This window comes from Diadema setosum, chromosome 1 (genome assembly GCF_964275005.1).
Source record: "Diadema setosum chromosome 1, eeDiaSeto1, whole genome shotgun sequence".
Lineage (NCBI taxonomy): Eukaryota > Metazoa > Echinodermata > Echinoidea > Diadematoida > Diadematidae > Diadema > Diadema setosum.
The window spans coordinates 32,676,205-32,695,020 of record NC_092685.1 but is presented as its reverse complement, the minus strand read 5'-3'; the positions used below and the strand labels follow the sequence as shown (position 1 = coordinate 32,695,020).

Here is an 18,816-nt window from a genome sequence, read left to right as displayed (position 1 = left end):
TAGAGCAGTGATGTTAGGGTTGGAGTCTCTGGTGTTGTGTGTTGAACAGAGCAGTTTCCACACTTTGACCAGGCTTGTAAGGGCCATTCTCAGAATTAGTGTTCAATTCCATGTGAGTAAAACCGAAAAATCAACCACAAAGTAATACATTCAAAGATGTGTTTTCGGAAACTTCAAAACCGAAACAAAAAGTGGAACATTCTAAATGACGGCCATTCATTGAGTAAAAATGAATTGAAATAGAGCATCATATATGATTTTTGATCACCAATCAGATACGTTACCGCAAATTTACATGTTGTAATGCATTACAATTGGATCAAAACAATAAATTTAATTCAGAGTTAAGTCCATGGACTTAACTCTGAATTAAATTTATTGTTTTGATCCAATTTCTGTTCAGGAAAAGACATCTGTCCCCCTAAAGATATTGGGGGTTTTCAAGAGGTAAATATGTTGTCATCCCTTTGGAATTGGTAGAAATTATTTCTGTGTGGTAGGTTGAAATATGCTTTTTGCTGAAATGAAATATAACCTTAAGATTCACTTTGTATTTCGAGCAAATTTCGCTTACAAATAAAGTTTCGAATCCCACAAATCATGCAAAGGGAACGATCCGATCTGGAATTTCCACAGGAAACGAATATGAATTGCTTTCCTGGGGAAATAACTATTGAAAAACATCGAATCACCTTTGGTAACGTATCTGGTAAAATATAAGTAATAATTTTAGTTGTGTATGAATTAATAAATATCACCTGTTTTTTATTTACCTCATGAATTGATGTAAAAATGAATGATGTAAGCCCAAATTAACAATTTTAAACATTGTACGTAATATTTAAATTATGAAATGTAGTGGAAAAGAGCCCTAAATGTGAGAGCTGAGTTCTTCATTCACAGAATATTCTCATCAATACGTCTGAATGTATTTATCCATCTGACTATAAATATTCATTAAGTTTTGATGGATAATGCAAACAAGGTTTAAAAAATATATTTTTGCAGGCACTTAGAAGGAAGTAGGTACAGTCTCTATGAACTCGATATGCTAAACAGTTGTTTGACCTATGGTAACGTATTTGGCTCATCCCTTTTAATGAAAATGAATAAATAATTGTTCAACTTATCAATGAATCTTGAGTAGTTCTTCATATGTTGAAAAACACTAGAATAATATGCAACAGAACACTGAAACTTTTCTCGGAAGCGTTTCATAAACTACTTTTTACTCTTTCAAAGTTTGGTAACGTATCTGGCGTACCGTAAATGAATCTGTCGGTGAAGTTACAGAGCAATTTCTACTGAATATTCTTCATTTGAACATAACTTTAATTTTTTATGGAAGCGTCATTCTATGCAGAATTGTTTTATGAACACTTTGTTTTACATAACATTATTTGTCACTGTGGGTGCCCTGAATTATACGTAACGTATCTGCTAAATCTGAGAAGCAAAAAACTGATATGCTGAATCTTAGCTTCGTCTTGTAAAATAAACGTTCAAAGTTGTTGCATAGAATATGAAAGTGGTTGGGTTTTATAGAATAGAACTTTGGAGTTTATGAGCACACAACGATTTGTTTGTAAAAACATTTACAATTTCTTTTCAGCATTTTGATTATGTGGTAACGTATCTGTCGGAAAACTTGGCATTAAGTGGTGAGACACTGACGCACAAAGAAAAATCATGTGGAAGTGTTGCTCTTTTTCACCTCTCTGTCCTTTTGGTGTAAGAATATAATCCTGAGGTCCAACAAAACCTAGCATGTAATGTGTAGGGATGAATTTTGACCAGATTTGATCCCCAGAAAGCACAAGACCAATGAGCAAAATTCGGTCACGTATCTGGGGTAACGTATCTGTGGTAACGTATATGGTCGATCATTATGAGAGCAATATCTACCAAATATTTCTCACTTGTACTAAACTTTAATGTTGAATCGATGCGTCATTCCGAGGAGTAATGTATAATATACAATTTGTCTGACATTGCAATATCTGTCGCAGTGGGTGGCGTGAAAAGTATGTAACGTATCTGTCCAAATAAAAGTGTAGAAAACCGATATTTCAAACATTGTACCGTATTCTCAATAAAGAGCTGTTGCACAAAAAATCTAAGTACTTGCAGTGTATGAAGTATATCCTCAGGGTTTCATATACACAGGGTCATTGCATAGTCTTGTTATTTTCGCAATGCTGTAACACTAAAGAAACTGGTAACGTATCTGGCGGTGAATTTGGCGACAGGTTTCAAAAGGCTATAAAAAAAGAAGTCAATAAAAATTTTGGAACTTTTTGAGTATTGTGATTAGCACATATGATATGCTCATCGTCCATGAAAATGATATTTGGAAAGTGTGTTTGTGGACGGAGAGGAGCAATAAAACATAATTCTGAAATAGCCGGCGACACTGCGTTTTGGGGGTCTTAACGAAGTTTAACAGCAAAATTTTATACAAAAAGGCAGACAACCGCATTTGATCGTGTTTATTTTTAACAAATAAAGTCCTCGTGATATATTATAAACATTTAAATAGTATCTAATAGGTTTCAGGGAACCGCAAACTGTCATGGAATGTCTGCGGCGACACCAAAATTCCGTATTTGAACGCTTTTACTGAGAATGGGCCGTAAACAGATTGAAATGAATCAAACAAAATTATCTTGCAGATATGTTGTCACATTGTGAGAAAACAACTTTCTCAAGCAGTTTACTTAAAAGGATAAATTTGAAATTGGGCGGTAATTTCCATATGGCCGGCCACGTTTTCAAAAGTGAGGCGCGGGCACTTCCAGGTTTCTTCAGTTGATAAGCAGGGGGGGGGGGGAGGCATTCAGCGCAACTCGTGGTGCCATTTCCGGGTTTCTTCAGCTGACAAGTAAAAAAAGAAAAAAAAAAAGAAAAAGTCTTCAGCGAAAAAATAAAGGCCTTGCACGCCTCACATTTCAAGGTTGGCAGTGCCACTTCTGGGGTAAAAAGTGTGTGTGTGTGTGTGTGTGTGTGTGTGTGTGTGTGTGTGTGTGTGTGAGTGTGTGTGTGTGTGTTGCAGAGATTCCAACTCTCCCGCCGAAAGCTCATTTTTGCAAAATCTCCCGTTCTCCCGCTTGACATTTGATTTCTCCCGTCCTTGCTCTGTGTCTCCCGCCGCCGCCACCAGTTCACATATAATGTGAAATACGGTCATCAGTGCAGTATTCTTTGTGCAAATATTTATCTTATTTCTCTAAGTGATTCCTATCATTGTGACACGAGATCATCATGATGATTACTATAGGGTGGGCATCAGACGTCTTGAAGCTAGACTAATCAGCTGTACCTGTTGCACGTTGACTGACAGCACACTACACAGCACACACACACTTATTGTCATCGCACAATGAACAAAAACTTTTCGTTTCTTTTTACCAATGAGCTTCCAACACAAGCTCCATTACTACGTACAGTACGACGTCAGTGCAGTCGAGTCGTGTGTGTGTACGTGTACGACGGGTTTACATTCTGTGCTGGGCCGGGTGCATGCTAGCCACCTATGCTGATCCAACAACCTGGCTCTTTGCATACAGGTGACATATTGATAAGTACAGTCATCAGTGGTCATTTTCATAGAGAATTGTCAGAAACAGGAGAAGAACAGGAATTCAGGAACACGGTAATGTAATTTTCAGACTATGACACGAATGCATTACTTTATTCATGTTTATTTGGCAATTGCTTGTGTAATTAATGACACTGCTCATGTCACAGACTTTTCTTCACGCTAGTCTTCACAGGTCTCCCGGGGTGATTGAATTTATTTAATTTATGAATATATCTATGATATCATGCAATGTGAAGTGTGTACGGTCTTACACTCTCCAGACTCCAGACCTGTCTAGACTAATAAATACAGATAACATGTTAGACCCTCGACTCTAACCGTTACGTTACCACTACAAAATCAAGAGGTGGTACGACTACTGGAATAGTCTCTAGTGGGACCTTAATACGACAAATTCTTCAACACAAGCAGGAGGTGCAGTAACCCCGGGACGCTCCGTGTACACAGTTACACACTGCGTGTTGGGGCTGGTCGCAGTTAGAGGTGCAGCTGCTCTGCAGAGTTTACTGCACCAGCGACTCCACCACGAACCGTGTTACTACTAGTTACAGCGCCCCGGGTTTATAGTTGCAAAGCAGAGGACCAGAGGCAGAGCAGAGCAGCATCCTTGAGATCTAGAGACAAGAGTCTAAACATTCGTGTTAGAATAGACAGAAAAATCTATCTGTCTGGAGGATTAAAAAAAAAAAAAAATCATTTTATGACTTTACAGTGCTCTCCTCCGTACCGTAGGTTTCACGAAGGTGGTACAATGTTGTCCATGGTTTGAACCATGGACAAAGACTAGTTTTTTATGGGTCGTCAAGTGTCGCGTGACCTATTTTGTTACAAAATCAGTCATTTTTTCGTCAACGAAATGTTCATTTCGGGATTTTCATGACGAAATGAACGATTTCGTAACGAAATACTGTACGAGCTGAAATTTTCGCGTACAGATATTTTCGCGAATTGCTACTTGGAGGACATTTTCACGTGTTGTTAATTTCGCGGTTTCGAGGGTCTAACTGAACTTAGTTATTTGCATGTTGTTATTTTTGCGTGGTGTTATTTTCGCGGTTCAAAGGCGATTCGCGAAATTCGCGAAAATAAAACCACCGCGAAAATTTCAGCTCGTACAGTACATGTAGGCCATGTGACATTTGGTGCCCCATAAAAAACTACAGTCTTTCATGGACAAGATTATACCACCTTCGTGAATTGAGTCACTGCATTGGCACGTACGGAAATTTTGTTTTTCTTTTGCGTTTTTGAGGATACCATCACACTCCGAGCTTGCAATAAGCAAAAAATCCCGCAAGAGAATGGCGTATATTCTCGATTTTTAGTGCTTTTTCGGCGACCCGTACTCGTAAAATTGGGTTTAATCCGCGCACGCTTTTGGAAAGTTGCGGCGATTCTGCACTTTTGACAGTGAAATTTGGGATTTTGGATGGATTTTTTTGAGGGGACTAAGTATGTGAATTGGTGTGATTTGTGTGTGTTGTGACAGCAGAACTTACTGGCTGGTGATAAGTGACCCAATTCCGGTAGGTGACCGAATACTGGTACTCTTACCCTACTGGCTCTCCTCAGGAGGGGACTCCATGAACCCAGACATAGTCTCAGCAAAACATATCCCCTACGACAAAATATAGACCGATATTTTGGTCAACCTGCTTTGTTGATACAAATGTAGGGGAGCATTGTTTTCAGCCAGACATAGTCAGTGGTGTCATATGATGTACAGTAGAAATGTTCATAAAAGTCACTGTTGTACATACAGTTGTACAGCTGTACACCACACCAGACCTGCCAAATAGAATAACTATACACCCGGTGATGGACTGCGCTAAGAAGAAGAAGAAGAAGAAGAGGAGGAGGAGGAAGAAGCAGCAGCAAAGAGTAGCCCTGCTTTCCACCATATACTGTAGGCCCATATATAGATTTTTTTTTTTTTTTAATGTGTGTGTGTGTGTGTTGGTGTGTTTGTGCATGTCAGCCTAAGAGTTGTCTATATGATAATGTTACATTTCAGCATTTGTTTTTCTATAACATTATGTTATATGCTACAGTATTTTTTATCTGTAGTACTAAAGGTCAGTATCTACACCTTTATGTTTAGTACTGTTACTTTTTAGTAGAATATACTAAAATATCATTAGTGCTAACAAATCATAGCACTTCAAAAATCCAGGCCTGCGCCTGGCCCGCTCCTGGTTTTTTCCTACAGCAGTGCCAAAATAGCCCAAGCCTTGCATGGGCCACTTTGATCCGACCCATTCATAAACTCAAAATTTTTTGGCTTGGCTCGGCCTGGCCTGAACCAAGAGAGTTACGGGTACTAAAAGGGGTATATGGCGGAAGTATAAATGCAAATGTGATTGATGCATCATATCAGTGTAGAAGCAGAAATCTGCACAAAGTAGTCAAAAAAAAAAAAAAAAAAAAAAAAAAAACCTGAGTCAGTATCAACACAGACTTGTCCAAACTCTGATGCCTCCCAATCAAATGACACTCAGATGGTCAGAAGCAAAAAAAAAAAAAAAGGGGGGGGGGGGAGGAACACAGTAAAGTAATTCTTAGGCAACGAGATGGTATTTATATTATATCTGATTTGAATTGCACCTGCCTTTATTGCCACTGCACTTGGGACCAGTCTTAAATGGGGTCGGACATTGACAAGTGAAGTGTACAGGTGGTTAATCTAGACTGTAGTAACCATACTTTCTGCTGCTGTATACAAGTATATACTGTACCTGGTATTTACATTTTATTTTATTGTTTGTGTGTGGTAAGGGTTGTCAAGATGGTACATTTTGGCACTTTGGTTTTTGTCGAGCCCTCCGGAGGTGAGGGGAGACTAAGGGATCGCCTGCGGCGTCTGTCCGTCCGTCCGTCATCTGTCCGTAACGCTACAAAAACTTCAATAACTCTTTACTCTGGGCTTCAATTGCAATCAAACTTCGAGGGAAGAGGGGTCATACAAAGTTTCACATTTTACCATATATGAAGGTCACCTGAAGGTCAAAGCTCACAGGCAGGGGTCAATGAACTTTAGGGCCCAATGTTAAGTTTTTATGGCGCGTTTCTATTATGGGTCATAACTTTTGATCCATAACTCCATTTGTGACCAAACTGGGATGGTAGATGTCCCTTGGGGAGTGGATGGTCACCACAAGGTCAATGGTCACAAGCATGGGTCAACGAACTTTTAGAGCCCAATGTTAAGTTCTTATGGCGCATTTCTATTATGGGTCATAACTTCTGATCCATAAGTCCGTTTGTGACTAAACTTGGATGGTAGATGTCCCTTGGGGAGTGGATGATCACCACAAGGTCAAAGGTCACAAGCATGGGTCAACAAACTTTTAGAGCCCAATGTTAAGTTTTTATGGCGTGTTTCTATTATGGGTCATTACTTTTGATCCATAACTTCATTTGTGACTAAACTTGGATGGTAGATGTCCCTTGGGGAGTGGATGGTCACCACAAGGTCAATGGTCACAAGCATGGGTCAACAAACTTTTAGAGGCCAATGTTAAGTTTTTATGGCACATTTCTATTATGGGTCATAACTTTTGAACCGTAGGTCCGTTTGTGACCAAACTTGGATGGTAGATGTCCCGTGGGGAGTGGATAGTCACCACAAGGTCAAAGGTCACAGGCAGGGGTCAATGAACTTTAAGGGCCCAATGTTAAGTTTTTATGGTACATTTCTTTTTTTGCCATAAATTTTTACCCTTTAATATCTCTTTTTATCTGTTATATCTCTTTTTTTTTATCTGTTATATCCCATTCGCGTACAATTTCTTGTACGCGAATGGGCGAGACACCACATGGCACTTGCCTTGTTTACTCTATTTTCTTGTAGTAGAGTTTTCATATGTTATGAGGGTGGCATATATAGCACCAGGTACACTATGAACTTCTAAATATAGGAAGTAAATTCATACTATAACTTTGAAATTTGAGTGACCATTGTAATTGGTAACGGTAATACAATATGTATCACCTTAATGTATATCGTGTGGTATAGGATGACTAAGACATGAATATGATTAAGATATATAAATTTACACTAGTACCTCATTCTGCAATCGGCCTAGTAGTAGACTCAATGTCAACCCAAACTTGTGAAGAAAACTTCTTTACCACCAACAGTTAATCATTTAATGTTGTATGGGCAGCTTTTACATCTGAAGGCTGTTCTTTGAAAACCTTATAAATGACATGATACAGTATATGATCATATTTTTTTTTTAATGCATTAATATACCTCTTTTCTGCTGTTCCCTGATCATTCAGTCTCGTTTACATGAAATAAAATGTTCACACTGAATTAAGATGTTCACACCTTCAACTTTTCATTTAACACCTCAGAGTGAAAATGAAGCCACTTCCTGTGTGTGCATGGGACTATGGCTAACTTTACAGTTTAATACATTAATACCTCTTTGCTTGTGTGTACAATATATATAATATCATTTATGGGTTTTATTTTTAAATTCATTAATGTGCAAACTGACAGGAAAAGATATTTGCTAATGTCAAGAAGGTTCCTGTAGCTTTTAAAGTTCTAAATCAGTCATTTTAATAGTGATGAAGCTCAGATGTATTAAACCATATCTGCAGACTTACAAAACTCATGCCTTGGGGGTAGGTGTTTCTCATGCTCACATGCCAGACAAGCTATCCTGCCTCACACAAAGCATGAATGGCCATCCATCACATTTTGAGAGAACATGTTTAGTCCGTAGTTTATCATTAGGCCCATTCTCATTGAAAAATGTCACAATACTAATCTGTTAAGTCTGACTTTTCAGTTTACACTGTGATGAAAATCATAAGTTTTTGGCCCTAGAAAAAATTTGTCATTTAGGAATCTGCTGTGTGCAGCTGACATTTTAATCACTAGGCCTAGCTACTTGCACATTTTACATAACATGGATATGGAGTAGTTTACACAGTGGGTGAAAGTCTCATGACTGCATCGCAAAGGGTTCACATTCCAAATCATGATTTTTCCAGTGATAAATGTCTCTGGTGGCTTTTGAAACAGTTGCCCAGCAACACATTGCAGGTTACAGTTTTTCTAATATTGCCATTTTTACTTTCTGTTTAAAGGGACGTACAGGCAATGGTCTTTTTTTTATGCCTCCGCCACAAAGTGGTGCCGGAAGCATTTTGTTTTCGGGTTGTCCGTCCTTTCGTCCTTCCATCCGTCCATAATCAATTTTGTGGACAGCGTAACTAAAAAAAAAACCTGTTGAGGTACCCTAATGAAACTTCGCATGTATGTGTATGAGGGGGTGAAGTTGTGCCTATCAACTTTTGGGTGCAAATGCTCAAGGTCAAAGGTCAAAAGGTCAAGGTCAAATGCTCAAAATTTCACTATTTCCCCCATATCTATGCAATGCCTGAAGATATTTTTCTTTAAACTTACTGTATACATGTACTACCCAATTAAGATTCTTTGGTGAAAGTTTTGGGTCATGAGGTCAAAGGTCAAGTGAAAATGTTAAAATTTAACTTTTTTCTCCATATATTGGAAATTGTTCAAGGTACTTCACGGAACATAGTATATATATGCATGTACTGACTTGCAATGATTATCTAGGAAATTTTGGGGTCATGGGGGTCAAATTTCAGGGGTCAAAGGTCAAGGTCAACTCTTCAAAATTTTACTTTTTCCCTCATACATGTATTTATGTAATGCCTGCAGGATTTTTTTTTTTTTTTTTTTAAACTTGGTGTATACATGTATTACCCAATGGAGATTCTCTGGGAATTTTTTTTTGCCAAAAAGTCAAAGGTCAAAAGGTCAAAGATCAAGTGAAAGTGCTGAACTTTACTTCTTTCTCCATATCTCGGAAGTGGCTCAAGTTGTCTTGAAACTTAGTACAAATGCATGTTCTGCCTGACAGTGATTCTCTTATGAATTTTAGGTTCATAGGGTCAAAGGTCAAGGGTCAAAGGCCAGGTGAAAATAGTAACAATTTACTATTCAATACAGAAATTGCACTTTTTCTCCATACCTTGAAAATTACTCAATGCATAAACTTATAAAAGTGTCAAAGTCAAGTAAAATTCCAGAAAATCTCCAAATACATGCTCTTCCATTCATCCAATTAAACCTCTAGACGTCAAGGAAGGTGAACATTCAACACACCTGTGACAAACATGTCATTTTAATATTTTGCCAATTACATGATGTGAAACTGTCATCACACATTGTCCGCTTGTATTATAGACCTATTAGGAGAATCATGCATTATGGCGGAGGCATACCGGTCACCATAGCGATATTTCTAGTTTTCTTTGTAAGAGCACAATAATCTTAACTAAGCCTTGCTTTATACAACATACATTGTAGTAATAGATGACAGTTCTGCAGTTTAAGTTTTATTTGATATTTGGTAGAGATGATTGTACAAGTCATTTTTATATAATCTGAAGTGGCATCAAAGATCATGCATTCAGGTAGGCCTGCACATTTTGACTCAAAAGAGGTTTGTGAAGATTTTGTAAAGATGGAGATAAGCATGACATGACAGTCAACTTCATCAGAAAGTATAATACATTGCCTTGAATGTAATAACCTGAAATGTATTAGTCTCACTGCCTAGGATACTCCAGCTTTGATGACAATTTATGGGATTCACACTTAGTGATTTGGAGTTTACGTAGGAACTGCAAAAACAAGGCTACATCTAATTACTGACAGAAGCCATCAGTGATCTGGACTGTACTTGCCTCAATCTTTCCCCCCTAAACAAGCATGATTAATCATAATCATACTTTTGAGGAAAGGTTAGTTCATTTCATGGTCTGCATTTTGCCCATTTAATTTCAAAATCTATCACAGTGCAAATTGTAAAGGCGTTTAAGTCTCATGACTGCTCTGGCTGTGCAGACAAAACAGTTGTCAAGAGATGTGACACAATTTGCTTGTAAATCTTGATCAGTCATTTCTATGCTGAGACAATGCTTGTTCACTCCAGATTATACAACAAGGCTGTCATTTTAATTGGATGCTACAACATAGGCTGTGGTCAATGAAACTGAAAGCTGTGCGTGTGTAGAATTTCTCAAAACTATTAAGAGGTCTCATCACTCTCTGTATAGACAACCAGCACATACTTGCATAGTGTATAATGGATAATGTACGGGGCACTTGGAGAAATTCCCAGTGATACTTACATTGCCAATATGTGTCTGTAGATTGATTGTATACTTATGTTATGCGTTCAGTCTCTATACACGCTGTATAAGAGGAAACATTTGGAGGACCAAACAACCAATTTGATGGAGGATCTCCTTGCATTATGAAACTACCTGGTTGAATGCACTCATGGTTTTAATATTGAACTTTACACTCATTTAAAGGTCCAGGGAAGTCAAGAACATGTCATTTTTTTTTTTTTTTTCATCAGACATCACCCTGTAGGTAATTTTCCTCACTGATTGTGATTTTCACACTCTGGCGATTTTGATTGAGGAATGCGATATTGAGGAAGAAAAACTGCAATTGGGAACGCCCTTCAAAATTCTGCCAAAACTTGGCCATGCAACCACATGAAGTGCCGGGCGACGTCATTTTAGGAATGAACTCTATGGTGAACAACAAGCACGCATGACGTGCACTGTGAATAGATATTATAATGCTCTCCTTTGTCTTTGAACCTTTGCCAATTATTACTTTTTATGTGCCGGAGGCATTATGTTTTCAGGTTGTCTGTCCGTCCGTCTGTCCGTCCGTCTGTAATCGATTTTGTGGATGGCATAACTAAAAAACCGTTTGAGGTATCCTAATGAAACTTGGCATGTGTATGTATGAGTGAGCGACGTTGTGCCTTTCAACTTTTGAGTGCACATGCTCAAGGTCAAATGTCAAAGGTCAAGGTCAAATGCTCAAAATTGTACTATTCCCCCCATATCTATGCAATGCCTGAAGGTATTTTCTTAAAATGTGGTGTATACATGTACTACCAAATGTTCTAGTTTTGGGTCATTAGGTCAAAGTTCATGGGTCACAGGTCAAGTGGAAATAAAAATGTCATTTTTTCTCCATACAGGCTGTATCTCAGAAGTGGTTCAAGGTACATTGTACACTCATTTCTTCATGGAACTTAGTACATATGCATGTACTGACTTGCAGTGATTATCTAAGGAATTTTAGGGTCATGGGTCAAAGGTCAAGTGGTCTGATGTCAGGGTTAACTCCTCAAAATTGCACGTTTTCCCCTTAAATGTTTATGCAGTGTTTACAGGATTTTTCTTGAAACTTAGTGTACATTCATGTATTACATAGAGATTCTCTAGGAAGTCTTTCGCCAAAAAGGTCAGAGGTAAAAATGTCAAAGGTTAAAGTGAAAGTGGTAAATATTCCATATCTAGGAAGTGGCTGAAGGTATTGTCATGAAACTTAGTACATATTTATGCATGTTCTGCCTGACAGTGATTCTCTTGGGAATATTAAGATCATAGGGTCAAAGGTCATGGGTCAAAGGACAGGTTAAAATGCTAACAATTTACCATTTAATACTGAAATTATTACACTTTTTCTCCATACCTTGAAAATAACTCTATGCATATAAAACTTATATGTAACATCTGAGTCAAAGTCAAGTAAAAATCCTCAAACCCCCAAATACATGCTCTCTTAGAAATATAGCCATCCAATTAAACCTAGTTCAAGGAAAGTGAACATTCAACACATTTGTGACAATCATGTCATTTTGATATTTTGCTAGTTAAATTAAACTGTCAACACACATTGTCAAGACATAATACATGTATACTGTGTAGACCTATGAGGAGAATCATGCATTATGGCGGAGGCATACCAGTCGCCATAGCGACATTTCTAGTTCTCCTCAGCTGGTCCAAGAACAAACTAATGACCCTCATTCTCCTATGCAGACACAGCTAGCCAGCCGCACTAGATCACCAGTGTACTATAACACGAGGAATGTTCGTGTGCATTTTAATTTCGCAAATTTCGCGAGTGCCAAGATTCGCGAAATTAAAATGCATGCGAAATTTCTTGTCTACAATATATGCATTGAACGCCAGTGGCAATTCACGAAAATATCGTGCCATGAATCATGGACCTACCACGTTTTACAGTACTCCATAACAAGTACTAGCTCTGCACTACATACTGTACACGGGCTAGAGCGTGCAGTGAGCGAGTGTGTGAATGATTCACCAGTGAACAGGCCTCGTGCCTGGGTACATAGCTGGAGATAAAACAATACCGTGGACTTTTAAACCAGTGGTTATCATTTTTCAACATTTACTGTTTTTATCCCTCATAAGTATGTTTGACTGATGGAATTACAGAGACTCCAACTTTCCAGCTTTCGATGGGAGATCTCCCGCCAAAAGCCCATTTTCACGAAATCTCCCTTTCTCCCACCGAAACACCTTTTTTAAAACCTGGAATTAAATTTTGATGAATCCAAGGTGATTCAAGGTAGAGCACAATTAGATCTACCGGTATAGCATCTGTCCTCGTATGATATGATAATTGTGATATGAAGTTGTATCAAACCAAAAGATGATTTGAATCATAGAATTATCTACTTAGTACCCTTGTATGTCGAAAAAAGCCTGAGATAGCACGAAAGAGCATCTAGAATCCTAAAGCTGGACCCCGGCAGCAAGGGACTTTTGCACTTGTGATGTGTGCTTTACCATTCGCGCACATCAAGTTAGAGTCTCCAGTTTGCTACGGGTTTCAGGCGGGAGAATCTCCAGATCATAAGGTGCTCGGGGTTGGAGTCTCTGGAATTACTTGAATTTGGAACAGGTGACCGAGTGATGTTTTTTCTCTCAACATCCATACCATGGTATTATGTGATCTACTGTTTCATTAGAGAAGGAGTAGAATTCCTTTGCAATTTTTGCAAATTTATGTGTCGGTTCTACAGCATGACAATTGAATGCTAAGCATTTCCCTGGCTTTGATGTTCCATGCTCCAATCAGCTCTTCCAAAGAGGTTGAATATGAAGACCAAAGAAGACTGTAGACGCTCTTGATTTTAACAATTTTAAGCTGTATCTCAGAGGAAATGTTGAAATCCTTTACATAATGGAACTTGGTGATAATATTTCTTCAAATCTCCTCTTATTAATGGTCCTAGACTGAAATTTTAGTATTTATTTCATAAAAAAGCGGACATTAACCATCTTGAGCAATAAAATGATAAAAATAGAATAAGGGGACAGCGAATTGCTGCTGACTAGGTATGTTGTATTTTAGGAATGATGCACAGTTAGAAGTGCTGTCTTTTGTCGAAGCAATTTATTGATACCTGCAATAGAGTGCATAACTTCTCAGTGGCACTGAGTATGGGTACAAGTAGAGATTCATGTTTCTTCTCCTTCTTGAGCACCTCCCTGGCTGAAGGGTGGTATAGTTTACATAAAGGGGGAATAAAAAAGGGGAAACCAATGTTGTGTATACATACTACCTCTGACTGAAATATGTGGTGGTGTTCACTTTGAACAAACCAGCTCTCCTGATGCTTATACAGTGATGAATGTTGTTATGTACAAGCTGTAGGTAAATACATTGTAGGACTTCTTCAGATTAAGACATTTTAGATCCTGTGCACATCTGGATGACTTGGTGAGTTGGAAAAAAAAAAATCAATCTAGTTGTTATCATTCTGAGCTTTCACACCTACCAAGACAGCTTATTTGATTGTAATGATGCATCATTAGAATCGTGTTTCATATTCATTCTTGCCATGTGAATGCAAAGTGGATTCGCGGAGGGTGATTTGAATTGGGCAAGACCAAGATAATGCGCTCATTATGTAAGATGCACTTGACACTCGCCCAAATCCTTGTCTGCCTGGAGAAATTATAATGCGTGCTGGAAAATCCCTACAAGCAATAAACTTGCATAGCTTGCCTAGAAAGTTGCGGCAGGGCCTTAACTAGGCTGCTGGTAAATAGGACTTGTGTGCGCACCTCCAGGCAACTATGGGTACATGCTACAAGTAGGTACTTTCATGTGAGGGGCATCTGCAGGGACCTCTGGGAAACAAAAGTTGTTCCCAGTTATGTGCAGGGCTTGCCTGGAAAGGTTTGATAGGGCCTTTAGGAATATCAAAAACATTTGGACTTTATCTTTACGGTGGCAGCGGATGGGTGCAATTAACTCGCTGTTTTCATTTTGACTCAACCTTGTTTTCCTCTTGAATGAACACGTTTCGCATGAAAACAGCTTGGAAAATGTCGCAGCAAAACTGCTGTAACTTTACTATTCATTCATATTTTTTGATAATCCAAACGGTTATGAAAAGTAAAAACCTCATTTTAACCTGCCATTATGTTACCTTGTTGAAATAATGATGATAAAATATTCCAAAATTGAGCAGAACTTCACTTTTAAAACGGAAAATAATTGTCAGAAATCGTTGCTGAAATTTCACATTTTGACTTCGTGAACAACAAAAAACTTTCAAATATGTTACTAAGTATGTATTTCTTTATGGAAGTCTAAAATATCACATTTGAGGAGTCATGCGTCCGGATATGTCTGGAAATAATCGAAAGAGGTGCACTTTCTACCTTCATTCCGAGCGTGAAATTTCATGGGTACAGTCCCACATACCCACATCTTTGTGGCGCTCACATCACCTGTGGACTCTGATTGTAACTCGTACCGGGAACTCGTAGTTGTATTGTTAGTGCAGTAAAATCTGCATAAAGTCCGAATGATCCATTGTCATGAATTTACCAGTGGTATCATAGCTGGTAAATATTCACATTTTTGCTGCTTTCTTTAAGCCAGTTCTGATAAAGTAAGTGCTTGTTTATGAGGTGGCGAAGTCCTCAGCAGTACTCTGCTACTTATCAACACCCCGCGGCCCACTCTCATGTACAATGTGTACTTGGCATCCACAGCAGCCACTCGCATCGCACAGTAACAGTACGCATCGACCAGTCAGCTCGCTGGATCAGTGCAGCATGGGAAAGTCCATTCATTGCGCAAGCGCAAATCAGTTTTTCTCAGAATATGACATCATTATTCTCGTTTGCTGCTCCCGCACAATTTGAGATTTCTGACAAAATACCTCATTTATTTTCACTTGTAACTTTGAAAATAGGTTTTCGGCAAAGCGAACAGCACTCTGCTAACGTCCGCACATGTCTTTAAATATGAATATGTGTGTTAAGTTTCATGAATATTTAGTGGTGCGACCAGATGTGTCTGGAAATAATCGGAGGGTAGTTTTCCGAGACAGCGAAACATGAAATGTTGAATAACTTTAAAAATACCTTTCTCGTTTCTCGTGATTTTTCGTATGTGGATATAAATCATCATTTTACATTGATACTGAAAGTTTGAGCGATTTTGGTCAGTGTATAGCGGAGATATGAGAAGGTGAAATTTTGGTGAAAATGAGAACGCCCGATTCGGACTGCCTTGATGACGGTTGAAAATTCCAAACGTTTCGTGGGTTTCAGGGGAGTTAAAGGCAGCCGGTCGTCGCAGGCGATTCGCAGCTCAGTAGAAAAGCACGGCAAGCTGCTCCTCCCGTTATTGTACCCCCGTACGTACCGAATGCCGAACACGACGCTACGCAGCGCACCAGCGAAAACCTGATGGGGCACGAGCGCCGTGCGAGCTGTCCACTGTAATTTCAACATGGACGCCCGAATACCTACCGAATGGGGCCGAATGGGTGCATGCACAAAACCGCACAACAGCCATGCGCATGAAAATCTCTCCCGGTCCGCGACACAACAAGTAGTGAGAGCTGTCGGGTGTACGTACGTACGTATCTGGCTCCAGTCTCTGTTTATATGCGCTATGGTGCCAATTTCAGCAATCTAGGCAATAATATTTAAAAATGTCTGAAAATATTACATAACAATATCATAAATTATTCATATATTACGTTGTTTAATATTTGGTATTTATAAATATGCTTTGATGAAGAAATGTTAAAACTCTAAGCTTCATGTATAGCAAGTTGCAATGCATATGGCCATATGGCAGGTTGCTATGATCTCATCGTGCAATGTTGTCTGCTGCGTCAGCTGCATGTGTTATACTTACAGCTTACAGTACGTTGGGCCGGATCGTAACATAACAAAGTTGATAGAAAGTCGTCGGTACCGGTATGTCAGTATCAATATTGTGTGTGGTATGCGAGTACTGTTTGCAATAAAAAGTGCTGTACTGTTTCGGCTTAGCCTTGGCTTTGGTTTAGTAATGAAACCTCACAATGGAGATCAAACAGCCGTCCAACTCGAGGCAACGTATCTACTTGTTTGACGCTATCGACGAGTGGAGAATGCAGAGAGACGTGTTCTTAGCTGGAGGACAAGTAAGAGACCAGAGGGGGAGGCTTCAGCGTCAGCGTGCCGATGAAAAATTTGCTTTCCACTTGCTGGAGTTGCATGAACAGTTTTGCAGGAATTTTTATTTAGAATGTGCAAATTCGTGTTACGACATGCACGGTGGAATTGTGTTGCCACGGCTTACGCCAATCAAGCAACCCCAGCTGGCCAAGTCAACAACTTCAAGGAATCCAGATCCAGATGATGTGTAAGTAGAAGTCTACACATGAATCAGTGATTGAAGTGGAATGACTTTTTCTAATCTAGTATCAGTAACTTTAGGGCATTTGCGCTTGATCGACAAGTAGGCCTATTTTTCTATGTATAATTCCGCGTTCTCATTTATGTCAAATTATGATAATGCCGTAATTGAAATGACATTTGCTGGGTCAGTTTAATGTCATTAGTCCCATTAAATGAGAAGTTTTTCATATCAATCATGTTATGCAAATTCCCAAAGAATATGATTTAGGATTTGCAAATAAATTTTAAAAAAATGAATAGATCTATCGCAAGCTCCATCATACATGTAGTCTAACCCAATAGATCTGGTAGAACTCTAACGTTTAAACAGGGGAACTAAAGGTTCAAAGATGATAGATCTAACAATAATAGATTCTAGTTTAGGCCCTACTTCGACTTGAAGGTATGTCGGTTGGTGCACGGCCCCCTTCTATCACGGCCACAGTTACACTGTGCAGTGCAACTGTGGCCGTTGGCCCTGCACGGGCACAGTCGCTTCCCCGTCCTGAATTTACACACGCCAGGGCAAGTATGGTTGGACCTACTACTAATCGACCGCCTAATGTTTATCTACTTGATAAGAATATTTAACACTGAAATTCACGTAAAAAAACTTGACCTACGTGATTGAGAAAATCCAGCTCTATCAAATGCCGTTGTTCCGTTTTCGATTAGAAGTTTCAGTGCAAAAATATCGCCGACGAACTTGCGTGGCCTCGTTTCAGCTCCCCGCGGTAAATCGCGTTAATAGAATCGACCGCTGTTTTTGCATTGACAATGCACGCAAACCGAGTTGTATTGAACACCGTGTTGTACGAAGCTTTTTAGAAGCCTTTTAGAGACTTCCATAGACATTACATTTTGCTGTCATTACGATTCGGTGAAAATATTCATTCGAAATTTTGTCCTTGATTAAAACCATTAATGAACAATGAATTATCGCGTTTTCCCACACCATCCTCATCTACATTCAAAGCCAATCCATTTTTATGTGCTTTGCGCGCAGAGAAGTGCGTACTAAGTGTTCAGTGCGCGAATTATACGCGGTCGGTTTCAATAAGGGTGGTCGATATGTAGTACTAGTAGGGCTACACAAGACACAGGGTCTCCGACCCAATCGTCCGCGTTCAGAATGGACAACTCAGCGGTAATATCCGCTACCCATGACGATGTGTCATCGTCGCGTCCATGATGGCCGCCCTACCTATATATAATCTGATCTGACGATTACAGTGTAGTTAACGACTGACGACGATCGACGGTGCGATGAAGAGAAGGCGTACACTGTAGTCGTACAAGTATAGGCAGCTAGCTACTATAGCTCATGCGAACATTGCATCACACAGTACATACAGTATACCATACATTCAATTCACATTACACAAAACGTACTCCCCGCGCTCAGATCAATCAAGCGAGCAAACGAGATACTATAGCGCGATACATTGCTTTAGGGATGTCTTGCGCACACACACATTTCGCTTCGTAGCAACTTCGGAAGCGAGTTTACGTGCTGCCGCCCGCGGCTGAAATATGTCCATGTATCCTCGCGACTGGGTGTCTTTAATTATTGTCGTCCGCTGAGACTGTTTAATCTGCAATGCGAGTATGCATTTTGACTCAAACTT

The 18,816-nt window shown here is 39.2% G+C and overlaps 1 protein-coding gene across 1 annotated transcript in view; it reads left to right on the top strand.

The window, feature by feature from the left end:
* Positions 1–3,609: 3,609 nt before the first annotated feature.
* The window catches only part of LOC140229884 (uncharacterized), a 100,557-nt gene continuing 85,350 nt past the window's right edge, over positions 3,610–18,816 (top strand). The window contains exon 1 of the mRNA XM_072310092.1: positions 3,610–3,652. The gene's annotated coding sequence lies outside the window, so the exon portion shown is untranslated. The remainder of the gene's footprint in view (positions 3,653–18,816) is intronic.